The 13,446-nt window shown below is 37.7% G+C and overlaps 1 protein-coding gene across 3 annotated transcripts in view; it reads left to right on the forward strand.

Moving 5' to 3' along the window:
- The first annotated feature begins 1,592 nt into the window (after window positions 1–1,592).
- The window catches only part of sbno2b (strawberry notch homolog 2b), an 83,222-nt gene continuing 71,368 nt past the window's right edge, over window positions 1,593–13,446 (forward strand). The window contains exon 1 of one of the 3 annotated variants that reach the window (XM_088077897.1): window positions 1,593–1,761. The gene's annotated coding sequence lies outside the window, so the exon portion shown is untranslated. Of the gene's footprint in view, window positions 1,762–2,592; window positions 2,733–13,446 lie in introns of those variants that run through there. The other 2 variants (XM_042482374.2, XM_088077896.1) reach the window with 2 other exon arrangements.

The following is a 13,446-nucleotide window of genomic DNA, read 5'->3' on the forward strand; positions in this document are numbered from 1 at the left end:
TCACAAAACCAGATATTAAAAAAAGAGAGAAAAAGTGAGATTAATTTATTTATGGAAATTAAAGTTTTTATTTGTCTAAAGCAACTTAGATTTTGTGACAGAATATCTGTTTTACCATAATATTTTATTTTTTAACTGAATGAATCAGAGGATAGGTTGTCTGTAAATGAAAATAAATAAATAAAAAAATTAGGATGATTGTTAGAAAAGGCCTGACTCAAGTTTCAGATATTCTAGAGTTTAGTAGCTCAATTAACCTCAAAAAACCTTAAACGGTTACAGGCCAGTGAGAGAAGAGGGAATGGTGCAAAATAGGGGAGGCATTTTAATTTTTTTTAAAACACTAGGGATGTTTTTTTTATTTTGGCTTAGGGGAGAGCTATTGTACTTGAGATGTCCATATTTTGTATATATTTTAAATAACCTCAGAACCCACAAACCCACAAGTAGGTTTGTAAAGCACGTTTTCTTTAAAAACCTCCAAAATATTACAATTTACCATAGCAAGAATCTGTGAAATATGGTTAATTATGGTGTAGGGAGGGTCATGCCAAAAAACAGAAACAACAACAACAACAACAAAAACGGAGGCACAGCCTAGTCACCCCCTCTGACAAGTAAAGTACAATCCCTAAATCATACACACAGGCATGTATGATATTGTATAAATCATAACACTGCCTATAATTTTCATGTGCAGGGTAGAGTTGAACTAACAATTTATCCTTTAAGATATGTCACTTTATAAATGGGCTAATTAATATTAACTGGCATCAAGTAGACCTGGTAGATTTAACATTTAACTTGGCAAATTGTAAACATTATATCTAATCAAGCTTTTTTTCTGGACTAGTTATTATTCGCAGTGGTGGATGAAGTAACTGAAATTTATACTTGAGTTAAAGTACAGATATCTTACCAGAAAATGATTTTGGTAGAAGTTAAAGTCACCTATTAGAATATTACTTGAGTAAGCATCTTAAAGTATAGAATATTTACTGTACTAAAGTATAAAAAGTAATTGTATGAAATTAAATATACTTAAATATTTAAAGTAAAAGTTCAAGTAATTGCTGGTAATAAAAGAGCAAAAAGTTAGAATTAAAAATAAATAAATTATATGAGCCTATATTACACTAAGGAAAAACTAGTTTCTTTCTTTCTTTTTTTTAATCTTGAAGGATTTAAAGCACACATTTGGGTTTTTTCTTAGTTCCCTTCCTTCCCTACTTTGTAATAAGCCTAAGAAAGTAAAATGCTGAGAATAAATGTGGTGGAGTTTAAGTGTAGATTGGTAGAAATATATAAACTCAAGTAAAGTGCAAAAATACCAACGTAGCCTACTGTAACAAAGTATTACTTTGTTACATTACATCACTGACTATTAGTTTATCGTTTTTTTAATAATACGTTGAAATTAAGGCCAATAACTAAGCTGTCCGTAATTAATTTCTCGTCTGATCTGGCATCTTATTTATGTATTTATTTGTTGTAACTTGCAGCATTGGTTCGGGTGATGAACTATTTATGGCCTGGCTGTTTTCTGCTCGCGATCACCGAGCAGCACTGTGACGCGTGACGCCAGTGGCGGAAATATTTTTCGCTATTCAAAATGGCACCGTCTCAATCAGGAAGTGGGGAAAACAACTAAGACGAACAAGTTGGATAAAATCCCTTATTTCTTTTACTTTGACGCGAGTCTTCGTTCAAAATCAACTAGTGTGCTCGGGGTTTGGATTGAGAATCATAAACATACTAACGGTAAGTGTAATTTGAGGATATTGTGATAAGGCGAGCGACACATCGGCAGATGCCTTACAACAAGATGCGTCCTGGGCAGCCTCTCCTAGGCGCGCACGTTTTTAACGACGGGCTACGCCGGTTCCTCAGCCGTTGACTTGAGTTTAGCGTTATCAAAAGCGACTTTATCGGCAAACTTGGAATGAGTTGAGACCATAAGGATATGGGGTGGCAAGAAATAAAAAAGATACGCTGTTTTGTTGTTACGTCTGCATTACTGTGCCGTCGTCAAGAAAGGCCAGCAGCTTTACAAGCTAGCTAGTTAGTACGTAGCTAGCTAGTAATATGCCGTTGATATCAGTTAACCAGCAACTGTGATAGTTTTGTTGCACATCAAAATATTGCATGTTAACGTCACTTTTACAGTATGGTACCTTGTATGCTTGCTTCGCAAACTTAGTAGTGTCACAAAATCGTTTAAGGTTTTCTGCAACAAAGTCACTAGTTAGCGACGTTAATCCAATAACATACGCAGGCAATGTACAAAACGAACATACCCAAAGTCAGAAAAGGGCTATAAGCTATGCTAACCTAGCTAGCACAATTGGCTATCCAAAGTATGCTTAGTATCATCAAATTAGTGTACGATATTGCTATATTTATCCCTCTGTGATTTTTAGCCCGAGTAATAGAAGTGGGCAGTCGAGAAATGTTTTGTAGCCGACGTTAGTTCTCCTGCTAGCGCTTGTTAAATGTATCGTTTGTCGATGGACAAGCTAACAGTAGTGGCTGTAACACTGTAACGTAAAGCCCTGGTTGCCTTTCTTTGTGCTGAACGGAGACCACTTTGTCTCTGTCTGTGCCTTTCTTAAGAAGAAGCCACATTTCGGCTTACTGTGATATCTGATCTGCGAAAACGTTGCTTAGAGTCATTGTATACGCACTTAAATGCGCACACTTGGAAATATTAGCTAACTCGAGTTGAATTGCAGGTAAGGCAATGTTATGTTTTACATAGGCCACTTTGAGTTAGTTGGAAAGTTAGTTGAGATATAGTCTCACTTTGTTTCTGTCGTGTATTATTATTACATACATAAATAAGAAAGAAAATTAAAAATGGCGTTGTAACTGTAGGTCAGTAAGACCGTATCCTTAGGAAAAATAAACTTAACTCGGCTACGCAGTCAGTTGTGCAATGGCAGCTAATTGTAAACATTATACAGTATACAGTTCTTGTGTATCCTCATATGCTTTTTACTTAAAGGGGAACTACGTCCATTTTCAAAGTTAATATGTTTTCCCCATTATCTATGAAAGTCTATAAATATAAGTTATTGTGTACAACTCTGTCCCAAATTTGTTAAAACTTAAAATTTATGATGTCATAGGGTATTAAGTCAGGAGCTGCTCCATAGAAAATGAATTAGGACGGATGTTCTAGATCAACGGTGCCCAACCACGGGATCCAGATTTCTCCTTAGTCATTAGTTCAAGCTCCAGGCATATGATTAATACCACATATTAAATTTTATTTCACAAAATATAAACAATACAGTGGCTTAGAGCACAAAGAAATACAACATATTGCTACAATAAACAGATGCAGCACTTCAAAATAAAAGCTCTGTGCCAGAAATTCCAGGAACTTCAAAATAAAGTCTATTTTTTTTTACAACTTATACTTTCTAAGTCACTTACGGTCCGTTAAGATTGGACCTGTGACTCATTTTTTGGACACCAAGAGCACCCAGAACATAAGGGTACATTTTCAGTTTCACAACCGAGAACACTATATTAGAATAAAGCTCATATGGGCATAAAAACAAAAAAAAACTGTTCTTTGGGTACACGAAATAGCAGCTCGAGACTTTCTACCCTATGACATCATAAGTTTAAGACTTGCTTCTCTGGTTTCTGGCTTTGAGAGAGAGTAGCTCATGTTAACAAATATTGATTGAACTTTCCTAGGCCATGAAAATAACATTTTGGAAGTCTTAATTTAGATGGTGTTCCCCCTTTAAGTTACACATTATTGGAGCTGTGTATGCACCACATTAAGATTTCATTGCTCACGAGGAAGAGGTGGCTATACTGCATGTATGCCACTGTGCCACCGTGTTGTGACTGCTATAACTTAAGGGTAAACATGATGTTTTCTTGAATTTCTTAGATGTTTTATTAGAAAAACAAACATCTAAAAATATTGGCTTTATATGTGACAGAAACTAAACATAATGGGTTATTTGTCGGTGACTTGGAAAACTGGTGGAGCGATCAGGAGGAAATGAAAACAGCTATGAAAAGCTGTCCCCTCTAGTTCTTTTCCTTTCCTGCAATTTTCCCCCTCTAGATTCCAGTGTGTCTGTTGCCTGCAGCCAAGGCTAGTCAGGCCTCATGCAAGCCTTGACACAGCAGGATAGGATGCTGTGGTGGCCGGCTATTTTTCTAATTATGTCATATCCCCCACACCTCCCGTCCCCTCCCTTTGAGGGACACTACTTTGTAAAGTGAATGACATGGTAGGTTCCCGTCTTTTACTCGAGTGACCTTAACCCCAGTGACGTGGTGAGTGGCCTTGGTGTTGCTTGCTGTCAAATCCCTCTTACAGCCAGGTCTGTCTCTCCCTCCCAGTATAAGTTTTTACAGCAACTGGCAGGCTGTTTGACTATTGTATAGTCAAGCAGAAATACAGGCTTAAAACCATAATTCACTGCTCCTTTTTTGTTTAACCTGCCAACAATCTAGACGACTAGAACTTCTTAGACGGCTGTACTTAGAGACAACCCTTCAGGCAGGAAAATGTCTTTGTCAGCTCGTGCTCTTTTTGTTTTGTTCTGTCTTTTGTTGTAACCAAACTAGTTGTAATTCACAAAATAGTTGACATATTTCACACTTTAAATATAGCTTCTTTTGGCAACCAGTGCACTTTGATGTGTCTTAAGGATTTGTGTAAATGCCAGCCCCGTGTCCAGGGCTGCAAGAGCAGTCATAGCAAAGGTAACTTCCAAATAGAGCCTGTGTGTGAGAATAAAGGTGCATATTTGTGCTGCACAGATCCTTCTTTTCTAATTTCCAACTGTGTCAGAAAATTGATGGCTGTCTGCCCTGCAGGGACTCTGAGGGTCACAACATGCCAGATCTGTTGATACTGTGTTTGAGCCCGAGGATGATACACAGAGAGCATGGGGGTATTCACAAAGCAGGATTAACAAGTTTGTCTGATAACTTTTATGTATATTAAAATATATCCTCTGAGATGTTGATGTTTATAAATCTTCTAAATGTATATATATAAATGCATTTGGATAATTATCAGCAGGAAATGACATACTCTTTTTTCACACGTCACACAGGTGTTGTAAACAGAGAGCAAGGTCTGCGGCAGATATTAAGGTTTTATTGTGATGCTACTATTCCAATAAGTAGAAACAGATTTTTTTTCAACTTGAGCTTCTTGCCACTTCATGTGGCTTTTAAATTTCTGTTGTTGATTTTTAGTGAACTAGTTTTACTATAATGCTGTAATAAGTGAAACTGTGACTGATTTTTATTTGTTGTGACTGGGAATTTTCAAGTTAAGATATGACACTAATTTGAAGTGGAATTGTGATTATATAACTCATTTATAGTGTTCTGTACTTTTATTACAGTGCTTCACGAGGTGGATTTGACAGCAGTTTCTAAAGACACATTTTAGTTTGTTTGCTTGTTTACTTTGTTGTTTTGGGAAAAAAAAGATTGCAAAGCTATTAAACTGTCAAAAACTGTCATTTTAATAACTTTGAACTACTTGAAGTGTGCATTGTGCAGCTGTATTATCCAGGTAAATATAATTTTTAGATACTTAATATCAAATGATTTGGGGGCAACCCTATTTGACATTTTAATTTTCAGAAATGTTGTTGGCAGTAAATAGCAGACTGTTTTTGTTTGTGATCTTAGTTTTTGAAACACTCAGTGGTTGTGTGAGCTCAAACAGCTGTGATCCACAGATCAGCCGTGGCTCATGCCCCCTGCTCTTTGTGCCTTGGCCTCCATTCTCCCTCTGCCTTCATCTTTGCTAGCCCCTTTCTCTCCCCTCTCCAATTGGTGCCAGTGATAAATCTAATTTATGGCCCGTGGGCTGATTAGAGTGAGAGTGAAAAATGCGGAGTGGAGGAGGGGAATCGGGGCTAGGTAATACATTTGATTCAGTTCCTGCTTTCCCGGAATCTGGCCTTCATTAGATAATAGTTCATGTATTAAACATAACATGGATGTTTTGGTCAGAAGAGAGTGAAAGAACAAGTGACGGTTGTTGGGAATATGTGGCCGAAGTGTTCACTTCTACTCTGTGACAAGAAACAAACAGGTCCTTCACAATGGGCTATTTGAGTATCCCAGGTCCCAACTAGTACCCAGACCTGCAGGCTATGTGGATCTTTCCCAAGCCACATAAGAGCTCTGAAAGAGATGACTGAAATGCAGGAGAGCTTGCCACAATCTGGCGTTCCTCTCTGCTTTGCCTTATGGTTTTCTGTGGAAAAAGTGTGTCAACATCCTTCTTAGAAAAGCAAACAATGATTGCAGAATGGGGACTCATCCAGGAAGGAAATATGAGAGAAATATTAGAGTCTGTGTTGATGGATGATAAAATACCTTGTATGTCATTGTTTCAGTTATCAGAGTGGATTTATAACCAGCCTCGTGATAAACAGAGAAGGAAGAAACAAACAGTTATTCGTGGGCTGACATACAACAGGGACTGTAAAATGTTTGGAGCCGCATCTGTTGCAGAGCGGTCTTATAATGTTTTCCAACACATGGCTGTCCTGCCTGCATGGGATTCTTATAGCAAACTCAGAGCCCAAACTCTGTGACACACGATAAATACATCAAATGTGTTTTATCCTATTTTGACCCTATTCAACCGGGCAACCTGACCGTGATCTCAGGACGGGTTGTTGATATAGGTCACCGGACATGGGATCCTTTTGACCCTAATGTTTGGCCTGTGATGAATGTAAAAGCACTAGTTGTATTCCAGTATATTATGGAGGATAAGTTTTGATGTGGGCCTTGTTGTTTGCAAATGAGCATGTTTTCATCTTTTATTTTTTGTCTAATTATTTTTGAGTGCAGTCTGATGTTGTCAAAAATACCAATATTGATTCTGAATATTTGAAACAGTTTCAGTACTACTCATTTTCTAGCAGTACAGATACTGATACCAGCTGTGCTTTCTTGCTCTGTCTTATCGTTGATGTTTAGTATAGTCATGTTATACCCTTCTATATTTATCTTAAATTAAAAAATAGCTTGTATGCCCTCAATGTCAAATTCAAAACAGTTTCAAAAATGGCATTGAATATTGCTGTTTGTTAAGGGACTGTTTCAAAGTTAGAAATTCCAGTATCTTGACTAGCACTCATGCACATTTGATTCCAGCATTCTCAAAAAAAGTTTTCATACACATAGTCTGTAGATCATTATTGTTTATAATACTGTGAGTTCAATTTTGTTTAAGGTAAAAAATATTCGGAAATCCACCGTCTTTTCCCACAATTTACATATGTATATTTAAAAAAAATAAAATCATACAAGTAGAAACAAAAAGAGTATCTACATATAAGGATATAAAGTAATGCAAGTTAAACACAGGTTTAAAAACTTGTGGGATTTTTCCATTGGATTTTGGATTATTGCTGAAAATAAGCTCTCTGGCAAACAAATGTTTATGATTCTTACAAGTTTTGTTTAGCAAGATAATCTTCACACATGAACACCAATTTTAGGATTATTGAAGCCTAAATGCAGTCGCCAGAAGCAAAAAGCTAATGGTAAGCTGTAAATGAACTACACTATGGTCGCATGACCTCACGTCACCACCACAACAATGCTGTAAAGTCGTTTTCGACACAGTGTGACGGTGCTCTGTAGTCTCATTTAGCCACATGTTTGCAACCGCCTATTTTAAAACACACAAAAGCCTCAAAATTCTTCTTTTTTCAGGCATCAAATCAAAAGCCTATTCAAAAAAATAACCACTGACTTCGAGACAAGGGACTTTGGAGTGCTGAAATGCCAACTCATTTTCAGGTTTTAGGAGTCATAGCAAATCTATAAAAGATAAAATATAACTTAATTAAAATTTGAAGTAAGTGATATAAATCCAAAGTTGCACGAATAGACACGATGTTAAAAGAATGTGCCATAGTAAAATGTATATACACAACAAAACTGTAAAAACTGTGAAAAGGTTCAGTGACATATAATGTAAAGTGACAGTGACAAGAATGATGAGCTGAGGAGTTCAACAGTCTTGTGGCCTCAGGCATGAAGCTGTTGCTGGTGAGGGACTGTGGGTGCAGTCATGATCAGAGAGGAACAACACAGATTACCCACATTACAAAGTCTTTGTAATGTGGGTGCTTTAAAATGAGTGAAAGGTCAGATATGCCTTGTTGAGGAAATGGGTGTACAGTGACAATAGTAAAGTTGAGGGTGGAAGCAGTCGCGGTAATATCACTGGCCACCACTGTAATTGTTGCCTGGTGAGAGGGTACAGTGTCAGTAGATATGATCACTGCACACATCACCTTTGATAAAGCATGCCATACTTGTAAAAACATTAGTCCCTAACTGTTTTTTTTTAATTATTTGGAATTTGTTGTCTAGAAATGTCAGAAAGGCCGTTTATAGCCACAGAGTCCTTTAGACATGACAAAATAGGGAATAAAAGGCCTTAAAACATTCCTTTTTAGGAGAAATTATGACTTTTAAGTAATTTCTTGCTGATTGCTTTACTTGCTCATGCTGTTATTTTTTATGACTTTTAAATATGGTTTTATTTTGGTTGTTTTTATCTGGTTTTTATGCCAATGCTTTGATCTTGTAGCACTTTGAGAATTGTTCCAAATGAAAAGTGCTTTACAAATAAAATCTTTTATTATTATTATTATTATTATTATTATTATTATTATTATTATTATTATTATTATTATTATTATTATTATTAAGAAGAAGAAATGTACTTGCATTTGAAATGTAACAGTCCTTTTACAAAGATGTTACAGGATACCCTAAGGCTTACGGTTTGGTGAAGTTTATCAGGCAATGCAGAATGAGTAAATGTTTGCTATCTTTGTTTACGAGAGAACTGACAATAAATTGATCCCCAGGATATTTATTTTAAATGTGACCGTTAGAGAGAGATAAACATCAGTCAGTCTGTATCGGTCAGCTCATTCTGACGCACAGCTTCTCCCCCAGCAAGTTCAGCTTAATCTCAGCCCTCTGCCAAATGTTGAACTGCGTCGTCCTGCCCTATATATGTATTTGCGCTGCTGGCAGCTGGGTTTATTTACTTGTCTTAACTCACCTTTGTTCTTGAAGAGTTGGTCAATTAATCGGTCATGACATGGGCTGATTGGATTTAGGTGTGGTGTTTTTTTGAGAGAGAGGCAACAGTAAGTATTTCCTTGTCTTCAACTCATCCCTCACAGATATGGAGGTGGGATTTGTGAGAAGATTAAATGGATTAGAGCCAGAAGAGAATGAGTCCTGGCAAGCATTACCACACTTTTTTCTTTACTGGCATAGGATAATGCAGTACTATACTGGAATTCAGATTTCTTATAAAAGTCATATTGTTTACTTGAATAGGTAGACTGATACACGTTTTTTTAGGCGATAAGGAAATTAATAAAAAAATATGTCAGCTGATATTAACTTATTTACATAAACACAAAGAAAATCAGTAACTTTAACCCTTTGATACTTGAGCAAATTGGCTTGATTTCTTCAGAAACATGAGAAAAAGGAAATTAGTAACTTAACAAGAAACTGCCAACAAAAATTACTGAAATTACTGAAAAGTTAGAAAGAAGAAGGAAACTACCTGAAAATAAGCACAGAAAAGAATGAAAAATATTTAAAATAATTTTAAAAAAACAAGAAAAAAAATAAAATAGTATTTTTCCTGTAACAAATAAATCAGAAAAATAATAAATATAGTTTTCTGGACATTCTTCCCTATTTTTGATAATATCTAATAATCTGTCTGCAGCTAGACATTCCTAGCCAAGTTGCTTATTGCACTTTTTCTATGTTTTCAAAAGAAATGATACCAATTTTTCCAGGCACCAGACTGCTTGTGAAAGGCATCTGAATTAGACAAAACTGATGGTGATACCCTTTCTAAAGAGTTAAACAGAGAGATTACTTAAATTTGTCTGTGACCAAGATGTTCACTGAATGGGTTGTGCACAGTTGAACTCCTTGCTCTCTGGTCCCAACTAATCACGTTTACATCATTTTTCAAGAACGAATTGTGCCTGTCCGGCTTATTTTCTGCATGGTTTATTTGCTTGCGGTGGTTTCACTGTTCAAGAGTATCAAAACAGTCTCAGTCGATTCCAGACAGATGAACTGAGTTGAACTGATGTTAGCATAGCAAAGTGGCACAGAAGGACAGACACAGACAGTCTCCCTGACATTGCACATGTGGTGCAATATTCTCACGCCTCTCAGAGAAGTGAGGTCACAGCAGAGGAGGCAGAGGACTGTCTGGCAGGGCAGAGTCAGAAAACTGAAACACTTTTAGTGGCAATTTAGAGAATTTCACTCTCCTGTGTATTTTTTCAGCACGATGGAATAATATTATTTGCTGATGTAACTTTTATGTAAAGAGTATGAGCTATTTAGATTCTGAGACGCAGGTTTGCTCCAGTTCCCATTTCAGGATGAGCTTCAGTCAGTGCCGGAGAAAGCCTCCTATCCTGTACTCGTTTTAGGAGTCCAGATTCTGCTTCCCTGTGCTTCGTTGTTGGCTTGCAAAATGTGCATCTGATAGCTTTCCCCTGGTGTTTTGACTGACTCTCGGAACAACCAAGACTGAGAGCGATGGGCAGGGGGTGGAGATTCAGAGTCAGGGAACCAGCTGCCTCCAATCAGCAGCAGGATCCATCTGGGGGTCAGACTGGGTGAGAAGGAGAGAAAGAAAAATGAGCATAAGCAAATTGGGGACATGGCTATCACATGGCAAGAGAGGGATTGTGATGGAAATATGGAAACAACAGGCTACCACTAAAGAGAAGAAAAAGGGGTAGTAATGGAAATGGGAAAGTAGGCAGTGTATCTGAGAGAATATGGGGCAAGGGATGGTAACAATTTGGGGATGAGAGGTTGCAGAAAGGGCAATTCTAAGATATGAAAGGGTTGATTTGATAGAGCGTAAAGGTGGGAAGTATATGGTGCAGAGATGAAGTCAAATCTACTACAAGAAAAAAAAGAATACAGGGGCAGTTTTGTCTCTGGGCTAATGTTTTTACAGTAAAAGGCAACAAAGCATTTTGTGAGAGTTAAAGGAGCAGCGTGGAAGATTTAGTGGAATTTTGTGGCATCTAACAGGGAGGATTGCCAAAACTTCTCCCCATGTGCAGAGGTCTCCTCCTTTTCAAATCAAACAGACCAGGTGATTAAAGCTGGTAAAAACACTTAATAAAGTAGTTTCATGTTACAAAAAAGTGTTTCTCCGATGCTATCCCAGCACCTTCTTATGTATGCTCACCTTATGTCTGATGCAGGTGCTCAGGAGTTTTTTGCCGTGAGTGGAAAAATCCACAGAGATCTCCTCTTCAAAACTAAGGGACAGTGGAATTTAAATAGGTAAAAATACTGAATAAAGAGGTTTTACATAGAAAAAAAAATGCTATTTTTTCCTACATGCTCATTGCAGAAGGGCTGCTAACTATGGTGGCAGCATCCGAACCCCAAATGACCCTGTCTAGAGCCACTGTTTGGTTTGTCCGCTCTGGGCTACTGTAGAAGCATGGCAGTGCAACATGATCTCTGTGGACAAGGACCTGCTCCCTATGCACATAAGTGGCTCTATCTAAGGTAACAAAAGTTGTACAATTCTTATTTTGAGGCTATTCTATGCTAAAGAAAACATACTTATTATATTATATTCCATTTCTGTAAATATATCCCCCTAAATTTTACACACTAGATCTTTAACTGTAATTTCGTGTAATCCAATAATATTGTCATTTTACAATTTATCTCCCCTTTTTTAAAGTTAGCGCTTTGCATTTGGTTCCTTTTCTTTCTTTACATCATCAGCTCAGACAGTAACACAGATGAAAAATACACACACCTACACACACCTGCATACAGCTGTGAGAAAATACATCCAAAATCAAATGCTTGCACAGTAATTACAGGCACTAACAAATGGCTATGTCCAGCCGTCTGTATTCAGTAGTACTTTGAATACAAGTTTGTTTAGGTAAAATAAGCTATTGTCTGTTCACCTAACTAGTTAAACAAGAGCAATAAAGTGTAGAAGCTGCACTCAGCTAGCATGTGTCATCATCCCTCTATTCCAAGGAAATTAGATGTCAGAAGAAAACGGGGCAAAGAGGCAGCTAAGTGGATCGCGCTCTCTCTGATCTAGTCAGCCTTTGATCTATTTCTGGTGGGTTGCTGCTGGTGGTGGTAAAAGAAGAAGGATTTGCTCCTAAAATGAGTGTCATCAAACCACTGGAAACCAGTGTGATCTTTTTCTGTTTCTCTGCTCTTCACTGCTGCGGCCTTGATTGTCAAACTCCTTTCTGCCTTCACCTTTCTTTCCTCTTTCTTCATTTACCCACAACAAAGGCATCCTCTGAGCTACGAGAGCTTGATTAAGTTCCTCCATTATGGATAAATTGCTTTAATGTTTCATTCAGCTGGTGTTTGCGGGCACAGAGATATTTATCATCATGGCAAAATGGTGCTGAATAGCCACTTGGAGTAGGCTGATGAGAATCTAATTAAGATTAATCGCTATTCCTTTGTAAGCAACTAAATCTTTGAACCCTGCCATTCAGTTAGACCAAATCATTCAAATGACTGCCTGTTTGTTCAATGTGGTCCATGCGTGCTGTCCCAGACCAGAGAGCCTCTTTGATAAATATTTGAACGGGCGAAATGCAATAACAACAGGCTCCTAAAACCCAATTTGTTTCCATTTCCCGGCTTTTGATAAGACAGCAGATTCGGTTACACTGTCATTCGATCATTATTCTCCATCCAGTGTCCTACCCGGTCACTGAACTGTCCACAGCCCCCTTTATGGCAATGTCTGTGATACTGAATGGAAATGGTGTTTGTGGGGAGGGGAACAGGAACAGATTGGTAGCTAATGTCTATGTCCTTCTATTAATGTGCGTAAGGGTATGTGTCATGCATGTGTGTGGGTTTGTGCTTGTGGCCAGGCCTATTGTGTTGAAAAAGGTGCTAATTAATAATGTAGGCGGTTGTGAATGACAAAGCCTTGCGTTTCCCTGGGAAGTAACTTGTTCCTTTTATGAATATTTCATCAGAGTAGCTAATGAATCCAGCCAGTCTCTGCAATCATAACCAACTAACAGCCCCCTTGCTGCTCTGGTGTAAAGCAGCTGGGCCTTGATCATTTCTAACCTGATTACTGGTGACGCTGATGGACTCAGATTGGTGATGAGTGAGTTTCGTGCATTGGCTTGAATGATCGTTGTCAGCAGTCTTGTAAGTCGTGAAGACAGATGCCAGCAGAGGACTGATACACGAGAAACTATTGTGTACTATGCATGCATTCTTGCACATGCATGCGTACTGAATGTACAGCTCTGTTACTGAGGCTGATTGCTGTCTTGGATCAAACTACAGGGCTTTTTTGTAATATTTAATAACTTGTCTAAGTAT

This window comes from Plectropomus leopardus, chromosome 5 (assembly GCF_026936395.1).
Source record: "Plectropomus leopardus strain MGB_pleo_1.0 chromosome 5, ASM2693639v1, whole genome shotgun sequence".
In the NCBI taxonomy this organism is placed as follows: Eukaryota; Metazoa; Chordata; class Actinopteri; order Perciformes; family Serranidae; genus Plectropomus; species Plectropomus leopardus.